At 42.0% G+C, this 18,384-nt stretch overlaps 2 pseudogenes; both read right to left on the bottom strand.

The window, feature by feature from the left end:
• Nucleotides 1-3,501: 3,501 nt before the first annotated feature.
• Nucleotides 3,502-18,384, bottom strand: part of LOC146391814 (protein NLRC3-like) — a 44,615-nt pseudogene continuing 29,732 nt past the window's right edge.
• On the bottom strand, nt 10,957-13,306 carry LOC146391815 (uncharacterized; annotated as a pseudogene).

Below are 18,384 nucleotides of genomic sequence, written 5' to 3'. Positions count from 1 at the left end.
TTAGTGTACATATTCTGTAGGATCTGTTTTATTCACAGGTTGTCCCCTGTGAATGGGTTTGTATGCTTATTAATTTCACTGTATATAGGAGCACTGAAAACCTACTAATTACTTTATGAAGGTGAGTGCGTGTGAATGCTAAGTTAGAAAAATACAGATCCTTTTTCCTCTTTAGTTAAGAGGGAATGAAAATTTATTAGAATGTCTATTTCTTTAAAAATACAACTCAATAAAAAGCTAATAAAAAGAACCGCTAAGAGGACTTAGGGAGAATAAAGTCTTAAGGTACAGGGGATACAGGATTATAAATGGGTGGAGAATTAAGGACCTCTGTATGCCAGTGCACCAGAATCACAACTGTGAAACAACAACAACTCAAATTCTTAATACCTAACCCTATGAAAACTTTATTGAAACCATTAAAACACGACATTTTGATTCATGACCCTTTTAATCACTTCATAATTTACACTCAAAACAAAACAACAGTCATTAAATTCACAAACTTTATTAAAACCCTTAAAAACAAAATATAGCTTAAATACACAAACCCAAAAAGCATAAATGGTAAATGGCCTGCATTTGTATAGCGCTTTTCTAGTCCTTAAGGACCCCAAAGCGCTTTACACTACATTCAGTCATTCACCCATTCACACACACATTCACACACTGGCGATAGCAAGCTACATTGTAGCCACAGCTGCCCTGGGGCGCACTGACAGAGGCGAGGCTGCCAGACACAGGCGCCACCGGGCCCTCTGACCACCACCAGTAGGCAAACATGGGGTTAGTATCTTGCCCAAGGACATTTGGCATGCAGCCAGGAGGCAGCCTAGGATCAAACCACCGACCTTCTGATTAGTGGCTGACCTGCTCTGCCACCTGAGCTACAGCCATCCCATAAAAACATAATTGGTGAAAAACATACTCATCCAAGTTTAAAATTATAAATACATTTCTCTGCAAACCTAAAAAAAATCATAAAACCGTATATACATCACTTCAAAAAATATAGTTCTTTAAAAATTCACATAATATACAAAATAAAAATACATTTCATACAATTTTATTACAAAGGTTAAAAAACACATTCTTTTTAGTCTAAAGTCATCATGGACATTTTAAAACACACTGCCTAACCTAAACTTAAACTACCGAACACCAAACCAAGCCCATAAAAGGCTGCACAGCAGAAAGGAGCTCATTTGGGAGCTGACCGTTGAAGAAACAACATCTCTCTCTCTGTCTCTCTCTGTGTATTCCCAGCTTGACATTCATTGTGCCCCAGCTTGAGGAAGACCTATCTTGGGTCGAAACGTCGCAGAAGTGGGCACATTAATTCATTGATTTTCACTTATTAAAAATTAAAAAAGTTTATTAATTTCATTTATTAATTTTGTTTAAAAACACAAATTTAATTTAGTTTTTTTCTTATTTTTTTTCTCTCGCCTTTGTTTGTGATTGTAAATTCAAATAAACATATTTTACATATCTAACTGAAATAAATATCACATTAAAACAATTATTAAATAAAGATAACATAGGCGACATCAAAACACAAGACACAAAATTTAAATATGGGGTCCCGGATGGACTCGGAGGGCTGGATGGTGGTGCGTCACAGGAGAGGGCAGCTGCCTCCCCGTAGACGTGTCCAGCAGGGGACAAGTGGCAGGGGCAGAGGGATGGACAGGGCACCGTCTGGACCCTTCAGGGACCGGACTCAATCCCACATCCCTAATCCTTCCTGCCATCAGCGCCAGCCCGTCCACTCCAGGGCATGCACTCCGAACGTGCGGGAAGCCAGCAGGATGCACAGTAGTAGGTCCTTAAGGGCGACATATTTACCGTGCGCGGGCGGGTCCTGGAGGAGGGCCATCACATGGCAGGTGGCTAGTGGGTCAAGCAATGCCACCACATAATGAGACTTCGTGTCGTCAGCAAAGATGCCGCGGAGAGCAAATTGAGCCTTCACGTGGACGAACCATGACGAGGGGTTGTAGAGCCAGAAGTCTGGCAACTGGAGCGCACAGCAGGAGGCAGAGGGCCGGTGGTCGCTGGCGTCTCCAGGGCGATCTCCATGGTTTCGCCGTATGTTCAAAGTAGGGTCACCAATATGGACACACAACACAGGAGCTCTAGTTTTCCACTCCAACTTTATTCACCTCCATACATCAGTTGAGCATATCGCGCCCAAACACAAAAGAACCTCCAAGCTTGGGTGTGAGTGGAGCCCTCTAGTGGGTCGCCACATTACCTTCAATTCAGTTTTATTCATATAGCACCAAATCACAAATACAATCAGCTCAAGGTGCTTTATATTTATACCGTATGTTGTAAGGTAAAGACTATACAATAATACAGTAACTCATAATTAAATACAGAGAGGTGTATAAACACATAGTGAGTGAAAAAGAAATCATGGGAATCCCCCAGCAGCCTACACCTTTTTCAGCATAACTAAGGGAGGATTCAGGGTCACCTAATCCAGCCCTAACTATATGTTTTAGCAAAAAGGAAAGTTTTAAGCCAAATCTTAAAAGTAGAGATCGTGTCTGTCTCCTGAATCCAAACTGGAAGCTGGTTCCACAGAAGAGGTGCCTGAAATTGAAGGCTCTGCCTCCCATTCTACTTTTAAATACTCTAGCAAAAACAACTAAGCCTGCAATACGAGAGTGAAATGTTATAAGGGGTTGATATGGTATTATAAGGTCATTAAGATAAGATGGGGCCTTGATTATTTAAGACCTTGTATATGAAGATCGGGATATTGAATTCAATTCTGGATTTAACAGGGAGCCAATGAAGGGAAGCCAATACAGGAGAAATCTGCTCTCTCTTTCTAGTCCCTGTCAGTACTCTTGCTGCAGCATTTTGGAACAACTGAAGGCTAACTATTTCTAAGTCACTGTGAAAACTCTGATCAAAGTTAAAGTCTTGATTTGACTAACTACATGAAAACTACAGGCTCACACTTACATCAAAGTACAGTTAGAGCTTAATGCATTCGACTGAGTTTTCCTGATGTGCACATCTTAAGGTGTACTTTCTACAACCTGTAACAAACATTTCAACGAATTTGACTTGAAATCTGACATTTCAAATATATTGGATTCATTTGAAATATTCTAATATTATAAGATGATGAAAGGAAAAAAGTCCTAAAATGTCCTGAAAATCAAAGTTGATATTCACTGCAGTGATATCTACATGTTAACTTTTTTTGCTCCCAATTTTTCCCCTTTTACACAGAAAAACAGAGAGACTGAAAACATCTGGAACATCTGCAATTTGACTCAAATCACACCTATTTTGTAAGGTCACAAGTCAACCACTTTGATTTAGTATTACTATATAATGAATACCATACTGTAGAAATCAATCATCATATATATGTATGTATTATTGTTTAGAAGTGATCTTAATGAGCTTCAGGTAAAACACAACATACTGATATTTACTGTGAAGTTTTGAGTGGAAAAATAAAAACAACATGTGGATCCTGGTATAATGGGACTTTCCATCTTTAAAGGACTGAAGAGGAAGAAGTTTACAAGGAATCATTTAGAACAGTTTAAAACATCAACTGATTGAATCCATGAATCTGAAAATGTGTTTCTGAGTGAAAGAGACAGAAATGTACAGACTGAACTATCTGTTCAACAGTCAGAGTGTTTCTCTAACAGGAGGACACTCTTTACACTCAAATCAGCACAGACACAGTGACGAACCAGAACTAAACCAAAACCCAGGATAAAGTGGTTCAGTGAATGTGGTGTTGAAGGTGTGGAGGTGGATCAGAGTGTCAGAGGAGACTCTGTAGAAGGACAGAGTGCCAGCAGGACAGTCCACATACACTGCTACTCTGTTAGAGTCAGAGGAGGAAGAGGAGGAGGAGGAGGAGTTGGTGAATGATTTTGCTAGATTATTGTGACAGACACGAAGAGGACCATTACTAGAGCAGCACAGACTCCAGGAATGATCATTCCATCCAAACACACCGCCATCACCTTCACCTTTCCTTTGGATTCTTCTATAATTCACTGATATATCAACTTTTCCTCTCCATTCGACCTCCCAGTAACAGCGACCAGTCATACCATTTCTACACAGCAGCTGAGGATACGCATCGAATCTGTCTGGATGGTCAGGATATGATTGAACCTCCTCCACACGTGCCACCTTCCTGTTGTTGTCAGACAGTTTGAGCGTTGTGTGTACTGTGTTTGTGTCGATTGTGAGTTGAAAGGAATCTGATGGAGTGAACAAACACAATCCAGCTGCAGTTATTGATCCATCATCTGTTCATTGATTGACACTTTGATGATGACTCCTGACATCAGAGATGTGACTGGCTGAGTCCCAATTAAGAGACCGCACACTTGAAGTACGCACACTAAGTACGAGAAGAAGAGATCACGATTCTGTAAAACATGATTTTTGGGCTTCATTTCTGTACTGAACAGTCATTTCAAGATTAGTTAGTAAATAACAATTAGCTCATGTTGTTCATGAGACTAAAGTCATCTCACTTTGGTAATGTAAATATAATATGGCCAATATTATATGTATTGTCAGAGTATTATGACATATATATATATATTACAGGATACATAACAACAGTGAGCTTGAACTCTGGGTCAATTATTTATTTCGTTTTCGTTTAATATGTTGGCATTACATTACATTTGGCTCAATGCTTACATATATGTGTAAAAACAAAATACACGAGCTGTAAATACTGTTTCTGATAGAATGAAGAGTAGACTGGTATATTAAATATTCCTTTATTGGGTGAGAAAATCAGACCATGTCATAACTGCTTTAAGTCATACAGAATAGATACAGGCTGACGTCTGCTAAATGGGTCAAACTGGGCAGAAAGTATACAAACACATAACATCCTTATAGAATATGATGTGACACTATAGATCAACTTACCTCAGAATATATAAAGCATATAAACAATTACAGCAATGTGATGCAACAAACACAGCAGTGCTACTAATCCAAAATACTCAAAGCTTCGTAGAACTGAAACAAACATTTATTTTTAGCTCCATTCTGCTGCTGATACATACTTTAGTTTTCTGAATATTAAACTTGTTGCTGCCTTTCATAGTGTGTAACTTGAAGGCCCTGAGTACTTTCTCCCACACTGAAAACACTGGGATGATAAAAATATTTGAACATTACCTAATAAGACTGATTCAGGACAGACAATTAGTTATGTTAAACTTTTCTAGCAGTCCTTCACAAACAGGGAACAGTCTGTCTATTCTCTCCATCTGTCAGCTGCTGCTGGCTCTTCCTCCTCCTCTTCCTCACACACTGCTGAGTAGGGATGGGTACCGGTATTATGGCACCGGTTCTGACATAAACGGTAGTAACCAGACCGAAAAGCAGCGCACATTTTGGTGCTTTATTTCGGTGCTTTTTTTTCCTGAGATGTCATACACTTTGGATTCCAGCCAATCATTTTACCTTTGCAAGCATAGTAGGCGGGCCCAGGTACGTATGTTCTTTTAGAGCAGAGCTACAGATTAAAACCGCCCAAGGTGAAGCAGTCAAAAGTCTGGCTGTACTTCACAGCAAAAGATGCAAACTCAGCAGCCTGCAACAAGTGCTTTAAGGTGATACTGTGCAAAGGAGGTAACACCTCGAATCTGATGAAACACCTGGCGACGCATAGCGTTTTTTTAAAAAGCCGAGAAATGCACCGTATTTGATAGCTTGCTGCGAGACCTCACATCAAGCACATCTACTGCGGGTTTGGTGCCTGTTATCGGTCCCGGAGTTAGCAACATCCCCCAAAAACCCAGAGAGGAGAGTCCTGGCCCCTAGCCCTGCCAGTGTAGCAAAAATGATGATGGCAGCAGCAGCCGTTCTTCTCTGGGTCAGTAGCTTAATGTTGTTCGTGTGTAATTTACGTTGAGTAGGCTAACCATGTTATTAAATTAATGCACTTAAGGTGAACTAGCAAACACCGTCATAGTTACATGCGGCTGTCTTCTTGTTTGATGGCAGATACTCCCTTCACCCTGGCCAAAAAAGCTAAAATGACCAAAGAAAAAGTGGGAAACAGCTAAACATGAGAGGTTTTTGGACAAAGTTGGTGTTTTTTCCCCACATTGATTAAGCACTGCTTCCAGCCAAGAGTGATACCATAAATCCCCTATAACTGCAGAAAAGGCTAACATTGTTGTCTTTTTACAAAAAAAAAAGCTAAACATGAGAGGTTTTTGGACAAAGTTTGTGTTTTTTCCATTGTTTAAGCACTGCTTCCAACCAAGAGTGATACCATATATGCCCTATAGCTGCAGAAAAGGCTAACATTGTTATCTTTGTACAAAAAACAGATAAACATGAGAGGTTTTTGGACAAAGTTTGTGTTCTTCATTCTTTAAGCACCGGTTTGAGCACCGTTTAAGCACCAGCACCGTTTCAAAAGTACCGGTTTGATACTGGTATCGGATAAAACCTAAACGATACCCATCCCTACTGCTGAATTTGTCCTGGTGGATCATCAGGGGTGCAAAGCCTCACAGATGATGTGCAGCAGTGGGTCCCTCAGTCTGTCCTCACTCTGGACACTTGCAGTTGTCACACATGGAAATCAAATGTGTGATAAGCTGCAGGATTCAAACACAAGTGTAACTTATAAATACATGTTCATACTTTTATTCCACAATCAGAGAGAAAGAAACAGAGAGGGAGTGCAGGACAGACAGGTGACAGTCTCAGGTGTACACACTGCTACACAACAGCACAAGAGAAGGAGGATTTAGTGTTTGTGTTATTACGAGTGCTAAACAAGAAGAGTTCCCAGATGGTACAGTGGATACATGTGTGACTCCTGTGATTAAAGCATCTTTCTTTCAGCCTAACGAGTGAACCGTCAGCTCGTTCAAACACACGTTAAAGTCCGTTTGGCTCGACACCACCAAACAGAGGAAGCAATATAACATAGCTAACATTAACAGTGCAGTGAATCCTGCTTGTGCCGTGATATTCAGGACTGCAAACCGAGCAGCATCACTGACTTTCAGCTTGTTGTGTTTGTGGATATATGACTGACTTTAATTATCCACAAAATCATCACATTCTCTGCAAGATTGAGGTCGACTACTGAACGGTGTATATTTTAAAGTAAAGGATTTAAAACCAAGTTACTACAAGCATCACTAATGTCACATAACTTTGCCGACATGTGGCCAACAGTGTTTTAATGTTCTTTATTATTAAACATTCGCACATAAATAAGTGACATCATATTCAGTACTTACTTTTGACAGTTCGCTCTTCGGCCGCTCCCTTCTGCCGTCTGCCGTATTTTGCAGCAAAATTATCCACATCCACCGCCGCGCTATGAATTGTGGGATATTTGGGACCACGAAGCGTGCACTGGACCACGCTTGATATTTGGGGAAATCGACGGCGATTTGGGGTATGCGTTTGAAGTACAATTCGAATTGGGACAGCCGTCGATGCGTGGCGGTGACGTAATCGCACTCAAAATGCGTACTTCAAGCGTGCGGTCTCTTAATTGGGACACAGCCACTGAGTGATGTGACAGTTTGAAGATGGTTGAATGTGTGCTGCTTTGTTTTCATGAATCACATTAAAAACACACTTACACTTCCTCAGACCTGGTCTTAACCATCGGACTCCAGCAGGCTCCAACCTGAAAGGTGGAGGGAGGTCAGACCAGCACAGTCTCTTTCAGCATGCACACATGGACATTACATGGCTCTCATACACACACTGTTACACACTGATAAAGGAACAGTCCAACACTTTCACAAATACACTTCAATCCATACGTGGATCAAACCGCTGATGATTTGGACTGATGCAGCTTTTTATACATAAGCTATCGGGTATGGCCCGGCTAGCCAGAGTCTCTCAATTAAGTATTTATGCACCACAGGGTGAGGGTGGTGGGGCAAGTGAAGTAATAAACCAAAAATCACCTCTAACTAATCAAGAAGTACAAAATAAGGAACTAAAACTATATAAACAGAAGTTGATAACGAATCACTTAAGAAACCATCTTCAAGAAATGATAAACTTCATCAGGGCATGAATTTACGTTTAAGTAGTTTATTTATTTATTTATTTAATATGACACTTTAGGTAAGATATTGTACATGTATATGTATGAAGTATATCATAAATAGCAACGGGTTGTGAAATATGTGACCTTCATATGATTGTTGGATTTTTCTCTGTATGTATTATTGTAGGGTGTAACGTACAATATAAAGCGATGTGGCACTATATAAATAAAATTGAATTGAATTGTAGAAAAAAGGAAGGGCAGACACTACTCAAAGCCCTTTAATGTGAGCAGCAACAAGCTTGAGATCTTCTTCCAGTTTGTGTGATAGGAAATCCCATCCCTTTTGCTGTTGTCTGCTGGGGGCAGCATATATACAGGGTGGGCCATTTATATGGATACACTGTAATAACATGGGAATGGTTGGTGATATTAAAGTCCTGTTTGTGGCACATTGGTATATGTGAGGGGGCAAACTCCTCAAGATGGGTCGTGACCATGGTGGCCATTTAGAATATTTGAAATTGCTACATGATGATGTGTTTCCCTCTTTATGCACTGAAGCTGGCACGTTCCCTGAGTTTTTCCAGCAAGATGGTGCACCACCACATTATGGGTGCCAGGTCCGAGCATTCCTAGATGAACAGTTTCCTGGAAAGTGGATCGGTCGTCGTGGGCCAGTTGAATGGCCCCCAAGGTCTCCCGATCTGACCCCCTTAGACTTTTATCTTTGGGATCATCTGAAGGCAATTGTCTATGGTGTGAAGATATGAGATGTGCAGCACCTGAAACTACGGATACTGGATGCCTGTGCTGGCATTTCTCCTGCGGTGTTGCTATCAGTGTGTGAAGAGGGTTGCATTGACAATCCAACACAATGGGCAGCACATTGAACACATTTTATAAGTGGTCAGAAACTTGTAAATAACTCATGAAAGAATAAAGTTACGTTGAAACCAAGCACACTATTGTTTTTCTTGTGACATTACCAATAAGTTTGATGTGTCATATGGCCCTCTTCCTATTGAAAAAACAAAAGTTGTATCCAAGATGGCCGACTTCTAAATGGCCACCATGGTCACCACCCATCTTAAGGAGTTTGCCCCCTCACATATACTAATGTGCCACAAACAGGACTTTAATATCACCAACCATTCCCATGTTATTACGGTGTATCCATATAAATGGCCCACCCTGTACATACATAGAGCATATACATAGCATCCAGAGATGACAGCAGGATCAAGATCAGGGCCCTCCTCCTGTAAAAAGTGATTATTGGTGGATAAAAGGTATGATAAAAGATGATTAAAAGGTAATTGATCAACAAATTGATGTAGTCTGCCTTACAGAAATCTGGTTGCAGCAGGATGATTATGTTAGTTTAAATAAATCTACACTACCGAGTCATTCCAACTATGAGAAACTATGAGAAACCTCGAACAGGCCAAGAGGGCGGTGTGGCAGCAATTTTCCACACCAACCTATCAATCAACCAAAGACCCAGACAGACTTTCAATTCATTTGAAACCCTGATTCTTAGCCTTGTCCAACCTAGCTGTAAAACTCAAAAACCAGCCTTATTCATTATCATCTATCGTCCACCTGGACCTTACAGAGTTTCTGTCTGATTTCTCAGACTTTTTATCTGATTTAGTGCTCATCTGAGATAAATTAATTATTGTGGGTGATGTTGGTGCTTCAAATGACATCCTCAACACAGCAGTTAATCTGTTAATAGACTTAATTGGCTTCTCTTAAAATGTAAAAGAAGCCACCCCCCACTTTAATCACAATAGTAGATGAGGGGTGGGCAAACTTTTGGCTCAAGGGCCACACTGAAGTTTAAAATTTACAAAACGGACCAGGCCAGCACCAGATGCATACATATCAAACAAAAACATTAATACTGACATTCACTTTTAGTGGTAACAGTGTTGTTGATCACCCTTTTTTGTCAGTGCGTCGAAATCTGTTGTTAGATTTGTTGTGGCAATTCTCAGAACAGATCTGAGGTGTTCATCACTCAAATGGGATCTGTGGGATGCTTTGTTGTTGCTCATCATGCTGAAAGTCTGTTCACATACATACGTAGAGCCAAACACTACCAGCATCCTCTGTGACATCTTCTGGATCTTTGGAAATTTGGCTGTGTTTAATGATGCATAAAACTCATCCAGTTTAAGAGAGGTGAACTTCTTTAAGACAGTGTCACATTGCAGATCAATCAGTTCCAACTGCAACTCCTGTGGCGCTGTTTCAGAGTCTTGTGTGAAGGGACATGACACCAGCTGAAGTGAATTCAATTTTCCCCAAATCAGAGAACTGACGGCAGAATTCCGCATGGAGGTCATCCAGTGATTTCCTGTATTTTTTCACATGTTGAGGGGCCTCTTTCAGCATAGCCAGTGTGGGGAAATGAGCGAATGACTTATGTGACATTTGTTTTGAGAATAAAACCAGCTTGATTTTAAGAGCGTTGACGTTAGTGTACATTTCATGCACAAACAGGTTTTTGCCTTGCAGCTTCACATTCAGCTAATTCATGTGTGCCAGTATGTCCACAGCAACAGCTAAATCACAAAGCCAATCTGTGTCACTCAGCTCAGGAAAATCACCATCTTTCTCAAGTAGTTCCAAAAATGAGACAATCTCCTTTCTGTGCTCCCACACTCGTTGACATGATTTCCCCAAACCTAACCAGCAGATATTGGAGTGGTAAAGCAAGTCCTGGTGATCAGCGTCAATTTCGTCAATAAACGTAATAAACTGACGATGCTGAAGTCCCCTTGCTCTCATACAGTTAATGCATTTTACAACAGGCTTCACTACGTGATCAAGGTGCAATACAGATTTCTTTTGAGCAACCCGAGTTTTTTTCCAGTCAGATTTGGCGGCTATCCATCTGTGGTGAGTTTGGCGAGTGTACTCCAAGGTAGCTTGTGCCTCTTGATGGCCTCCGACATGCTGTGATACAAGTCCTCTCCCCATGTTTTCCCCTTTAGGCATTCCATGGCCAAAAACTCCTCCATTATCTCAAAATTGTCATTATTCCCTCTGAAAAAATTTAAAAGCTGAGCGGTGTCCTTTATGTCATTACTTTCATCCAATGCCAAGGAATATAATGTAAATGACTCCACATTTGTGTTTAGCATGCTAGTTAAGTCTCCGTCGATTAGCTCAACATGGCAAGTCACTGTCCTGCAAGAAGGCGAACACACCTCCAAGCCATTCTGCTGCTTGAGCTGGGAGCGGGGGCGGCGACGGAGGAGCCACGTGAGGAGATAGAGGTCCCTGTGCCAGGGGAGCCTGCTTGATTGGAGCTGGCGTGCGAGTCGTGCGCCAAGCTTGAGATTGGTGCGCTCGCCAGACCGGCCTCACCCCCACCAGAGACCGGTGCACGCCGGACATCTGCCCAGCCACCTGTGAGCTGGGGCTCACGACTGTGCCGGCCACGGCAAATCTACCTGTCACGTGGCCGACCTCCGGAAGAGCTTCACCGGTGCCGCTTAATTCGCAGGGAGCCACCTGAACTCACATCTCCCCGTCGCTTGACCAGGGCCTCTCCCGCTCGCAGTGGTAGAGTAGGCTCGGCCAGATGGCTCCCGGCCTCAGCCGGGCGATGGGGGTATGTGGGCGTGGAAGCTGCAGCTCTGTGTGTCTGAATGAAGAGATGCTAAAAAGCATGAATGTGTCATCAGGTCTGCCATGGTCATTACTTAATTAGAGTAACTTCACACTGCATGCCCTGCCCCGACTTCATGGCTTGAGACATGGATGAGAGACACCAATCTTCGGCGGGCTGGAATAAAAAGCCCAACGAGCCGGAGGTGGCCTGCAGGCTCTTGATCTTGTTTTAACATATGTCATAGAAACTGAACATTTATCAATCAATCAATCAATCAATCCAAGCTTTATTCGCCACATGCAGGTTGCCCTGCAGTGAAATGGGACCCCCCCCCCCCCGACCTTACACACACAACACAGACATGGGGATACAAGTCGGAGATCAGTAGCGTTACAGAAAGAAAACACTGAAATGTACATTACAATGGGAAAGTACAAGAGGAAAAAAAGAGACCTCTGCTCAGCTCATGCTGTGCTCCCATGGTAGGACAGCATGGGAACAGGAAACAAAAAAACTCCTCTGCACAAAAAGCACATAAATGTCCACAACACAACATTATGAAGGACATAACAAGCCACAGGTTGGGTGAGGGGTGAGGAGTAATCCAAAGCAAACACAGCAGCCGCCCTGCCCAGCGCTACCATTCCAGCGCGGGCTCAGACCCGCCGTGTTCCTCCGCAGGGAGCAAGCATCGAAGGCATTTGGAAAAGGAGGGGGGATGAGTGTGTGCATATCAGTGTGTGTGTATGTGTGTGCGTGTCCAGAGTTCAGCTGAGACAGTGTCCTTCGCCCTGCCAGGCTAAGTAAACAGTCTTCCAGCCAACCCAGGTGGCCTTGCATGGAATGGGAAGGAACAGACTCAACACAGTCGTTATCAGGGAGTTTTTGTTCAGCTCCAGCCTTGAGCCCTCAGCTGGCACCGAAGGGGTAGCCGCATTATGATGGTGATTTTTCTTTTACAAACAACTCATGACAATTTCAAGCTGTTTTTAACAGTCCGACACTGGTCTCTCAATCTCCCGTTGGATAGCTGCGAGTTTCTCCATGATGTTATTAAACTTCAATTCCGTGGTCTTGTCACTCTTTTGCTCACAGAGCAGATTCTGAGACCTCACGACCGCAGCCAACTGATCCGCGATGTAATCCAGCTTCCGCCCAGAGGTGTTGTTCTGAGTGGATTCTTCCCTGATCTAATCCAATATACGCTCAGAGGTGTTATTCTGAGTATTCACTGCAGCCGTAAGCGCCTCCAAGCTCTTAACCATGCTGCATTCAGTGAGCCCTTTCTGAGAAGCTGCACCTCGTCGCATCGTTTCAATCCCAGCTGGCAGCCTTGTGGGGGTTTGAACAGCCGGTTCCGCTTTCTTAATTCTCCAATAAGCCAGGGCCAAGCCAGCTCCGATCAGCAAGAACCCTGTTATCATGGTTCCGAATAGGTAGATATCTTCAGCGTCCTCGATCGACAGTCCCGCCAGGCACACGATCCTCCATTTCTGCCACCCGTCCATCGTGTATTGGGCAGGGAAAGTCCCTCCAGGGCACTCGGGCTCTCCCGAGCCCAGACTTCTCGTTGAGAAAAGGGTGTCAATAGCATTCAGAGACCAGTTGATCAAATCCATAATTCTCTTTTAGGTTTTTAGACACAGACTGTGAGAGAGTGTTCCAGGGAAGTGAAAAAAAAAAAAGCACGAGACAAGACAAGGACATAAGAAGCTAAGCAGGGAAGATAAGGGAGAGGAGAGGAGAAAAGTGCGACCGCCTTCGCTGAGAGCCAAACGAGATGTAGAGGTGTTTCTGATCATTTCCTGATAACATTTAAATTTACAATAATTGATTACACAGCAGTGGGGAGTAGATTTCATCAAAGTAGATGTCTTTCTGAAAGTGCTGTAACTAGAATTTAATCCACCCATTGTTATCATGTTCAATGCTCTTTACCAACACAGAGCAGAGCAGCTACCTCAACGCTACTCCAACTGAGGTCGATCATCTTGTTAATAACTTTGCCTCCTCACTAGTGGTGCAACGGATCAAAAATCTCACGGGTTCGGATCGGATCAATTTTCGGATCAGCAAAAATAGAAAAAGACAAAAATTCGACTCGCCGTTTACTTATTTAAGTATTTTTTGCCTATTAAAAAACATTCAACTGAAGACTCATTCCACGCACTTATATAAAAACAAATTAAGGTGCAATATGGACATTATGGACCATGCTGGGCATCCTCTGCATCCTCTGCACACGGCCATAAACAACCAGAGGAGTCTGTTCAGTGACAGGTTGCTTCTCCCAAAGTCAAGGACCAGCAGACATAAAAAGTCCTTTGTCCCACACGCCATCAAACTGTTTAACTCCTCGCTGGAGGGGAGAGGGAGGAGAAACGGGAACAAGGGAGGGGGGAACAAGTAGCTGTAGTGCCTTTTCACTGTGCAATAATTTTTGTTAATATCCAACGGTGTAATAGACTCACAATACTTGAAATGTGCCATTCCCTTGTATTCTTATTCCTATTTATTCTATTTATCCCTTTTGTATTTTCTGTATTTATATATGTGCATATATGGTATATTTCTGCTCACATTCTGCACCTTCTGTCGGTGCTGTGTTACTGGAAACTGAATTTCTCGGAGGAACCCACCCGAGGGATATATAAAGTTTCATCTAATCTAATGTAATCTATAGGGCAGTGCAGGGCTTTGTATCTACCACTCCGCTGTGATATAACGAGCAGTCACGGTCACGTGGCTTTCCGTTGCCCTGGAGGTCCACCCATTTGTAGTTAGAGCAACACAAGATGCCTGGGACAGTTCAGCCATAACTTTAAACTTTTCCTACTCATACATGTTTGGAACGATCTTGTCATACTGAAGTGGACGCGCAACGAAATATCATAGCGTGGCTCAAGCACGTTCATCACAGTTTATACCCCTTGTTTTGCACAATGCAATACGGCCTCCCGTCTGCAGCTAAACACCACAGTAGCTTTTGTAATAGCTTTAGCCCAGTAGGATTGGGCAGCAAAGGGCTGCTTAAATGCCGCAAACTCCTCTACTCTGCTACTTAGACCGCTAGCGCTGACCATAACTACCGCTTGACAGATTGACCACGCGCACCATACACATACTTTTTTTTCCTTTTCCAAATCTTCGGATCACGCGCGTACTGAACCGTGGAGTGGGATCGGTTCGGATTTCAGATCAAATGTGATCCGTTGCACCACTACTCCTCACTACGTATGACACTGGATACTTTAACTGTTGTGAAAAATAAAACCTCAAACCAGAAGTATTTGAATCCATGGTATAATTCTCAAACACGTAGACTACAGCAGATGACTCGTAAGCAGGAGAGGGAATGGCGTGTCACAAATTTAGAAGATCATCATTTAGCCTGGAGAAATAGTTTGCCGCTTTATAAGAAAGCCCTCCGTAAAGCTAGAACATCTTACTACTCATCACTGATTGAAGAGAATTAGAACAACCCTAGGTTTCTCTTCAGCACTGTAGCCAGGCTGACAAAAAGTCAGAGCACTGTTGAGCCAACCATCCTTTAACTTTAACTAGTAATGCTCTTACAAATGCTCAATCCTCTCAGTAAGAAAATCCCAAAAAACTGATTCTGTTCATCTGGATGTAGCATTTGACTTTTTCGTCACTCATCCAAGTGACTTCTTAAGTCTCAGCTGACTGCAGATTTCCACAACCTTATAAACCAGGGGTGTCAAACTCAAATGAGCCGCGGGCCACTGCTGGCACCGTCATCTCATTAGAGGACCACTTTAGTATTCAAATGGTACAAAAAACCCCTGAAACAAACAAGAAAACAACAACAATGTAGTTTTTTTATATATATATTTCAAATATTCTATTTCATTCAATTCAATTCCATTTTATTTATATAGTGCCAAATCACAACAACAGTTGCCTCAAGGCGCCTTATATTGTAAGGTAGACCCTACAATAATACATACACTGTGTGCACAATTATTAGGCAAGTAGGTATTTTGGCCATATCATAATTTTTACGCATCTTGTCCAACTTCAAGCTGTATAAACTTGAGTGCTTATTGGGTTTTAGTATATCAGGTGATCAGTATTTGCGTAATGAGTGAGGGTGTGGCCTAAGGAGATCAACACTCTATATAAAGGTGTGCATAATTATTAGGCAGCTTCTCTCCCTCAGGCGAAATGGGCGAAAAAAGGGATTTGATGGACTCTGAAGGATGCAGCACTCTTGAAATTGCAAAGATATTGGGGTGTGACCACAGAACCATCAAATGTTTTGTTGCAAATAGTCAACAGGCTCGCAAGAAATGTATTGAGAAAAAAACAAACAAGTTAACTGCCAAAGATTTGAGAAGAATCAAACGTGAAGCTACCAGGAACCCATTATACTCCAGTGCTGCCATATTCCTGAACTGCGATGTGGTACTATAAGGTCATTAAGATAAGATGGGGCATGAATATTCAAGACCTTGTATGTGAGGAGCAGGATTTTGAATTCTGGATTTAACAGGGAGCCAATGAAGGGAAGACAATGCAGGATAAATATGCTCTCTCTTTCTAGTCCCTGTCAGTACTCTTGCTGCAGCATTTTGGATTAATTGAAGGCTTTTCGGGGAGTTTTTAGGACTTCCTGATAATAATGAATTAATGAATTACAGTAGTCCAGCCTAGAAGTAATAAATGCATGAATTAGTCTGTGTCCTTGTGAATTGTTTCTTGTTTCCTCTTTTATTGTGAAGGTCTGTGTCTCATGTGAGTGTATTCAGTTTGGCTTCCCCTGTCTCGTCTTGACAATTACTTCCAGCTGTGTTCCCCACCTGTTTGTAAACTCCCTGTGTTCTTCTGTGTGCATTTAAGTCGTGTCTACTCGTGTGGTGGTCGTTGGTCTGTCTGCATATCCACCGTGTGTTCACCCTGCTGTCCACCTTTATGTGCCTCTGCTCTCCCCCCTTCATGTTCATGTTAGGGTTTGCTGTTTTGTAGTTTAGTTTCTTCCAGTTTAGGTTACCTTTAGTTCTGTTCCGCCATTTTCACCTTGTGTTTTATTTTACAATAAACCACCTTCGCATCTCAGCAAGTGTCTGCTCTTGGGTCCTCATTTATTTTCTCCACACGGCTCACTCGTTAGCCGTGACAAAAGCAGTCCTAAATATTTGTTTAATATGTGCATTGAAGGACATATATTAGTCAAAAATCACCACAGGTTTCCTCACAGTGTTACTGGAGGCCAAATTAATGCCATCCAGATTAAGAATCTGGTTAGATACCATATTTCTAAGATTTTCAGGGCCGAGTGCAATAACCTCAGTTTTATCTGAATTAAAAGCAGAAAGTTAGCGGCCATCCAGGTCTTTATGTCTTTAAGACATTCCTGCAGTTTAACTAATTGGTGTGTATAACACACACACTGGCTTCATGGACAGATAGAGTTTGGTGTCATCTGCATAGCAGTGAAAATGTATCCTATGTCTTCTGATGATCCTGCCTAAGGGAAGGATGTGTAATGTAAACAGAACTGGTCCTAGCACTGAACCCTGTGGAACTCCATAATTAACCTCAGTGTATGAAGAAGACTCACCATTTACATATTGTATAACAAGACTGCAAACGTGAACACAATTTTTTTTTCTCACTATTAACTAAGTGAAGCCTTTCATTGAACTACCAAATAAACAAATTGTTACTCTCTTTCTGGTCAAACATGCGACAGCACTTCTGCTAAAATTTTGTTCATATTTAACAAAATAAAAATGCAGACATAAGTGTAAACATTACCCATATAGTAGACAGGTCTGGCCCAGATCCGGTGTCAAGCCGGCACTGCTGGCTGACTTCTGGCATAGTAAGTGGTTTGTCATCCAGATATGGGCCAGGCCTGGCATAGATGGCACTGTTTATGTGATAGCATGCCACATCTTTCCCAATTGTGGTTTGGTTTATGTGGCCCAGGCTCATAGAAAACAGGTGGCCCGGATCAAGCTGGCACTTCTGACTGACTGGTGTCATGGCAGGGTGTATGTCAACCAGACGTGTGCCAGGTCTGGCAATGATGGCACTAACCCATCTAAAAACGAAATTGATCAATTTCTCAACAACATAACTCTTCCAAAATTATTAGACACCCAAACAATGGCACTGGATTTGCCACTGATGCCAGGTGAACTCCAGGAAGCTCTGATAAGTATGCCCAATAATAAGGCTCCAGGTCCAGACGGTTTTCCAACAGATTTTTACAAAGAATTCTGGACAATTCTGGCACCAGTTTTTCACAGGATGTTGCAGGAAATCAAAGAAAATGGTAGACTACCACCAAATATGAACTCTGCAAATATCAGTCTCTTACAAAAACCAGGCAAAGACCCTGTATTTCCTTCAAGCTATCGTCCAATATCCCTTATTAATGTAGACCTTAAAATAATCTGCAAAGCTCTCTCAAAGAGATTAGAGAAAATAACCCCCCTTTTAATTCATCCTGACCAAACTGGTTTTATAAAAGGTAGGCACTCATCAACAAATACACGTAGATTACTTAATTTAATAGACTACTCATGCAGTAAAAACACTGAAACCATAATATTTTCTTTAGATGCAGAAAAAGCATTTGACAGAGTTAACTGGAAATTTCTATTTGCAACTTTACATAAATTTGGTTTTGGACCCTGTTTCATTAACTGGTTAAAAATATTATATA

The sequence above is a fragment of the Perissodus microlepis genome, chromosome 3 (assembly GCF_051167445.1).
Source record: "Perissodus microlepis isolate ML-2025 ecotype Zambia chromosome 3, ASM5116744v1, whole genome shotgun sequence".
Taxonomy (NCBI): domain Eukaryota; kingdom Metazoa; phylum Chordata; class Actinopteri; order Cichliformes; family Cichlidae; genus Perissodus; species Perissodus microlepis.
Note: the sequence above shows the minus strand (reverse complement) of the source record. Positions and strands in the feature narration are given on the sequence as shown.